This window comes from Malania oleifera, chromosome 11 (genome assembly GCF_029873635.1).
Source record: "Malania oleifera isolate guangnan ecotype guangnan chromosome 11, ASM2987363v1, whole genome shotgun sequence".
NCBI lineage: Eukaryota > Viridiplantae > Streptophyta > Magnoliopsida > Santalales > Ximeniaceae > Malania > Malania oleifera.
The window spans coordinates 31,949,039-31,956,199 of record NC_080427.1 but is presented as its reverse complement, the minus strand read 5'-3'; positions in this window follow the sequence as shown (position 1 = coordinate 31,956,199).

Sequence of the window (7,161 nt, the reverse complement as noted above, 5' to 3'; positions counted from 1 at the left end):
AGGGGTTTATACGACCTAGTGTATCGCTATGGGGAGCTCCAGTGTTGTTTGTAAAGAAGAAAGACAGGTCTTTAAGGATGTGTATTGATTACAAAGAAATCATTAAGATAACTATCAAGAATAAATATCCTCTACGTCGTATCGATGATCCGTTTGATCAGCTCTAGGGTACACAGCTATATTCCAAGATCGACCTCAGATTAGGGTATCATCAGGTCAGAGTAAAGGTAGAGGACGTGGCAAAGATAGCCTTCAAGACTAGATATGCGCACTACAAATTTCTCGTTATGCCTTTTGGTCTGACAAATGCCCTAACTGTTTTCATGGACTTGATGAATAGGGTCTTTCACCAGTATCTCGATCAGCTTGTGGTGGTTTTTACTGATGATATACTGGTATACTCAAAGAATTTTAAGGATCATAAGGTGCATTTGAGACAGGTACTGCAGACACTCAGAGCGGAAAAGCTTTATGTTAAGTTTAGTAAGTGCGAGTTATGGCTTGACAAGGTTGCATTTTTAGGCCATGTGATCTCAGGAGACGGTATATCAGTAGATCCTAGTAAGATTGATGCAGTGATGAGTTGGGCCAAGCCGAAGAACGTGCAGGATGTCAGAAGTTTCTTGGGACTGGCAGGTTATTACCATCGATTTATGGAAGGATTTTTAGCCCTATCAGGACCTCTCACGCATTTGACCAGGAAAAATGCCAGATCTGTGTGGGATGAAGAATGCGAGTAGAGTTTTCAAGGATTGAAGCAGTGGCTCTTCACTGCACCAGTTCTGACGATTCCATCTGGAGGTGATGGTTATGTTATCTACAGTGACGCATCTTTGAAAGGGTTCAGTTGTGTACTGATGCAACATGGTAGGGTGGTAGCATATGTGTCCAGGCAATTGAAAGAATATGAAAAGAACTACCCTACTCACGATCTAAAATTGGCTGTGGTTGTACATGCATTGAAGATATGAAGACATTACTTATATGGTGAGAGGTGTGAAATATTTTCTGATCACAAAAGCCTAAAGTATTTCTTTACACAAAAAGAGTTGAATATGTGCCAGATAAGGTGGTTAGAACTCATCAAGGATTATGATTGTACCATCAGTTACCACCCAGGTAAAGCAAATGTGGTGGCTGATGCTTTAAGCTGTAAATCAGAGGGTATAACGCAGTTAGCAGTTGCAATTCAGCACCCGATTCAAATGAACTTGGAAAGGTTTAGTGTAGAGTTAGTAGAAGATGATCCTCAGGCATTTATTGCCAGTCTGGTTGTTCAGCCTGCATTGTATGAAAGGATTAAAGCTGCTCAAGGAAATGATCCCGAATTAGTGGAGGTGCTAGCTAGAGTGCACAGTGGTCAGGGAGAGGCATTCAGTATTTTCAATGATGGAGCTCTTAGATTTCGTACCAGATTGTGTGTGTAATGACCCGAAAAATAATGATATTTAAATATTGAGAGAGTGGAAAATGGAAATAGAAACGGAAGGAGGCAGCAAGTTTTGTCGACGACATTGCATTTTGGGAAAAATAGTCCGGAAGATTTTCCACAAGTCCTCGTCGACGAACATAGGGAGTTTGTGATGAGTGCATGAGGGAACTCGTCGACAAAGCTACACCTCATCGACGAGAAAATACCAAGAGATGGATTTGGGCTACTCTAAATTTCGTCGACAAAGGGTAAGATTTGTCGACGAATTTATTGAAGGACTCGTCTACGAGGTGACGTGTCTTGTCGATGAATCAGACCCTATAAATAGATAAAACTCGGATTTTTATCCATTTTTAACGCCGCTCTCTCTCTCCTCTCTCTCTACATCCCTCTCTCACTTCTCTCTTCGTTTTCGAGCCTATTTCTCGCCGGATCGAAGATCTGAGGCTACCACGACGCTCCTAGTAAAGTTCTTTACAAGTCTGCCAGAGCTGATCGTTGAAAAAGTTAAGTTGGATTTCGTCCCAATCTTAGGGTAAGACATTTTACTCAATATTTGTCTTTCCCTCAGTTATGAGAAATGTTGTAAGTAAGAAAATACTGATATTTTGTTATGGGGGATTGTGTTTTCAGAATATTGAGCTAGGAACCCTGCGGGTATAGAGCCAGAATTTTATAAGGGCTTTTCAGAGTTAAGGTAAGGGAAATATGCTATGCTAGGGTTTTAAGAATATTAACAGAGTTTTCATATACACATATATACCAATTAATATGCAGTTTCTATAGAATGAATGTTTTAATGTTGTGTGACCTGAGTAGATATTTATCTGATGTAGATTTATATAGATTTTTATTCAGTTTAGTATATCATAGTTTCACAGAATGTTATGTTTTCTTGAATACCATAACATACAGTTTATAAAGACAGATTATACAGTTATAGCATCGAGATGCTACAGTTACTTAGATTTTACAGTATAGAATTATAACGTATGGTTATTTTGGGAACATAATGAAAACAGCAAATGTATAAATATATATATAGATGTACTTATATAGTATCAGATTCCTGTGGAGTTATTACAGACAGATATAGTTTATAGAGCACGGTACCGTTGCTATATACAGATAGAGTGCAACCACATATCTTAGATAGTGTGTGGGTACCATCTAACTGTGCTCGGAGAGGATGCAGCTCCCCAGTACACTGGGTAGAGGGGGCCAGTTAGACGAGGTAGCAGCCAGTCCCGCACTTAGGAGTGGATGCAATTTGGCCGGACTGAGGTAGTGTAGAGTATGATGACTTATCTAGAGGGCCGACCAGATTAAGTCCCGCCTATGGGCCGTACAACCCTGTCATGAGAGTTTAAATCTTGACATACAAAGTCCCGGGGAAAGAACACAATTATATATATATATATATACGTATATAGATTTATAGTTTTCGTTGTATATAGTATGTTATAGCAGTATGAATGATAGAAATCTTAGATGATACAGATGTTTTAAGCTTTTATACATGTGTTTTATAGATTTGCTAAATCATGTAGTTTTTTTTAAATACTATTATTATAATTTTATGATTCAGTCACCACACACTAGTAATAACATATTTCCACTTACTAAGCGTTGTCTCACCCCATTACATTATCATTTTTCAAGTGAGACAGTTGGGCGAGCAAATTAGGCTCGCGGATAGAGAGTATATCGATTACCCTGGTTTAGAGGGTAAGTTTTGTGTAGGGTTTTTATTTTTGTGTAATGGGCACTAGGGAGAGAGATGTATTATAAAGCTATGGTTGGAAATACTGAATTCTGGTATTGTATATACATGTATGTGTGGTTATGTGATTTATGTTTTTCCGTTGCATAGGAATGCCCATTACATGCAGGTGTTGGAATAATTTATTATATCATAAAAAAAAACAGTGAAAATTTTGAGGATGTTATAGTGTGTGCCTGTAGATGACAGTATCAGGAGGACGATTCTACAAGATGCACACAGATCTCTATACACTGTTCATCCTAGCAATACGAAAATGTATAGTGATCTGTGAGAGTATTTCTGGTGGAGTGGCATGAAGAGGGAAATAGCAGAATTTGTGCAGCAGGGTTTGACGTGCTAGTAGGTTAAAGCTGAGCACCAGAGGTCAGCTGGTCAGTTGCAGCCACTTTTAATTCCTGACTGGAAACGGGACCACATATCCATGGACTTTATTACTGGGCTACCGCCGGCGCCGCATAGTTAGAATGCCCTTTGGGTGGTGGTTGATAGGTTGACAAAGACAGCTCATTTTCTGCCCATTAAGGTTAGCTACCCTATGAACAAGTTAGCAAGGCAATCAAGAGGTTACTCTATCTGCGAGCCTAATCTACTAGCCTAACTGGCTCACCTGAAAATGTTAAAGTAACGGGGTGAGACGACGCTCAGTAAGTGGAAATATGCTATTACTAGTGTGTGGCGATTAAGTTGCATAACTACTTTAATAATATCTAAAACTGTATAAAATGGTAAATTTGTATAAAGTATATCATGCATTTATTGTGGCTTAAATTATAACTATATCATCTAATTTTCTACTTTTCATACTTCTAGTATCATACTATATTTATCAATGTTGTAAAATTGTATACATATACATATCTATGTTTTTTCCCTGAATTTTTATATGTCATGACTCGACCCCTCATGACAGGGTTGTGTGGCCCATAGGCGAGACTTAACTCTGGTTGGCCTATCAGGTAAGTCACTGTACTTTACCCTTCCTCAGTCTGGCCAAACTGCATCCACTCCTAAGCACAAAACTAGAAAAACTACCTCGTTAAACCGGGCCCCCTCAACCTAGAAACAGGGGAGCTACATCCACTTTGGGCGCGGTTGATGGTACCTACACACTATCTGAGATATGTGGTTGCACTCTATTCTGTAAATAACAATGGTACCGTGCTGTATTATTTGTATCTGTCTGTAATATTTTCTCAGGGATTTGATACTGTATATATATATATATATATATATATATATTCTATTGTAATTACCTTACTGTTTTCATCATGTTTCCAAAATAACCATAATACTATAATCTGATATATATATATATATATATATATATATATATCTATATATACTGTGATATCTGATCACAAATCTATAGTAACTGACTGTAATAACTATATATCTGTCTGCATAATTTGTCTACAATATCTGACTATATAATCTGAGTGTTATGGTATTAGGAACATGGAAGTCTGTAATTATTGTAATATACTGATCTGAATAAAAACTGTAATGTACTGATCTGAATAAAAACTATAATACTCGTCTAATAAATATCCGTCTACATCAGTATATACTGTAAATCATGATATATGCTGGAAAAACTATATGAATTTTATATCAAGTAAACATCCTCTCAAGCCACACAATTATTAAAACTCATAATTTGTAAAACTAGATAATAAACTGGTATAAATATAATTCTACATAAAATTTCTGGTATCTCTGCTAAAATTTCCTAGTATAGCATATTTTCCTTACCTAATTTCTGAAAAACCTTTTTCTATATCTGGTCCCAAACCAGCAGGGTTCCCCACTCAACACCCTGAAAACCCCATCTCCCAAAACAAAACATCAGTATTTCTTCGTATACTACATTTCTTATAACTATGAAAAAGATAAATATCAAATAAAATGTCTTACCCTAAGATTGGATTGAAATTCAAACGAGCCCCACCAACGATCCACTCCAGCAAACTTATAGAGAACTTGCCCAGGAGAATCGTAGTGGCCTCAGATCATCGATCCGGCGGGCAATGAAGTTGGAATCGAAGAGAGAAGGGGAGGGGAACGTTTAGAGAGAGAGAGAGAGAGAGAGAATAATTTTCGGCGCAAATTTATCGTGAAAAATCGATTTTAAGAGTACTTATAGCCTCGAATTCGCCAATGAGACACGTCATCTCGTCGACGAGTCCTTGAAGAAGTTCGTCAATGAACCTAAACCCCTCGTTGACGATTTCAGACTGCCAAAACCCTCCTCTCGGTATCTTCTCGTCGACGAGATCCTCATGTACCCTCGTCGACGAATCCTCAGTGTTTGTCGATGAGGTCTTGATTAATTTCTTGCGTTATTACAATTTGCTTATGTATGTTTTGAATCAAATACGCACAACTACCTTTTAATACATGGCGGATTGACTGTGGTTCTACTATTCATGTTTCAAATTCAATGCAGGGATACCTTTCAATACATAACATAAAATAAAATGAGCATTTTATAGTCTTGGGAAATGGGACTCAAGTACTAGTTGTTGGTGTTGGAGCTTTACGTTTGGTTTAATAGTCAGGTCACTATTTGGACCTGTTTGATACTTTTTATGTTCCTATTATCTTTAGGAATTTGATTTCCATGTCAAGACTTTATTATGATGGCCATGCTTTGTATTTTAAACATAATGCAAGAACCCAAACAGTGATAAATGGGTTTAAATATTAAAGAAAGGGACATTTTGGTAAAATGGCAGATTTCGTCGACGAAGCCTTTGTTCTTCTCATCGACGAAATTCAGAGACTCGTCGATGAGGAGAAACCGAGAAGTTTCGGAAATCAGGAATATCATGATTCGTCGACGAGGCCATCAATTCGTCAGCGAAGTTAGTGAAAGATTCGTCGATGAAGGCACCATTTCGTCGATGAAATTAGGCTAGGTCAAAGGGCTATAAAAGGAAATTTTCATTACTTCTTCATTAAGTAACTTCAATCTCATCTCTCTCTCTCTTTCTAAAACTCTCCCTACTCTCTCTCTCTCTAGATTTTTTCGCCGATCGTTGATAGAATCAGAAATCTGAAGTTACCACGAGGATTGTGGAAGGATTCTTTACAACTTCTATGGATCGGAATCTCGTTTCAGAGATTTTCGGGTTTATGCAGAAAATCGAGGTAAGGCTCGGTTTTCATTTCTGATCTGGTAGTTTTGTAGATAACTATCTAGTGAGCATATTTTGTACTGTGATTTGTAGGTTTTGGAACTCGGTTCACTGTTTAGGGGCCTTGGAGTTTGAGATTGGTTATTTGGGGAAAAGGTAAAGGGAACTATGTTTATATTAGTTATTTTTGAAATCGGACTCGGTGGAACTATGGTCCACGGTCCTGTGTGCATTTTGGCTACTCATTTGGGGGGATCTAATGGTTAAAACTATAGGTTTTTCATTATCACAGTTTTGCGAAAAAGGGGGCGACGGGCTGAATCCCGGGTTTTGTTGAAAATTGAGTATATGTGTGATTTATACTGTGATATTGGGATGACTGTGTCTTAACTTCTTTAAGTTGTATTTGTTTGAAAAACCATGATTTAGATTACCAAATGGGTGTGGTTTGCTTGGTTATATGAGCATGCATGTGTGTGTGATATGTTGAAATGCTTGTAGGAACTGGGTTCTGAAATTGTTTCCTGTACTGAGAGTGTTCGACTCTATATCCAAGGGCGTGGGTTTATCTCCTGCCACGTAGGCAAGAGTGTTCGACTCTATATCCGAGGGCGTGAGCCTATATCGGTAGATCAGGCCGAAGGGTGTGGATCCACTAGTTAGCGCCAGTACGATGCCATGGGAGTCGGGGACTAGCCATGTGCCGGTGGCGCCATACTTCGCGGGTTGGTTGGGCCAACGCCGGATGTCGCAGACCGGCTTCAGGCTGAAGGATGTGATGACACCGGGTTGCTAATCATGTGTGC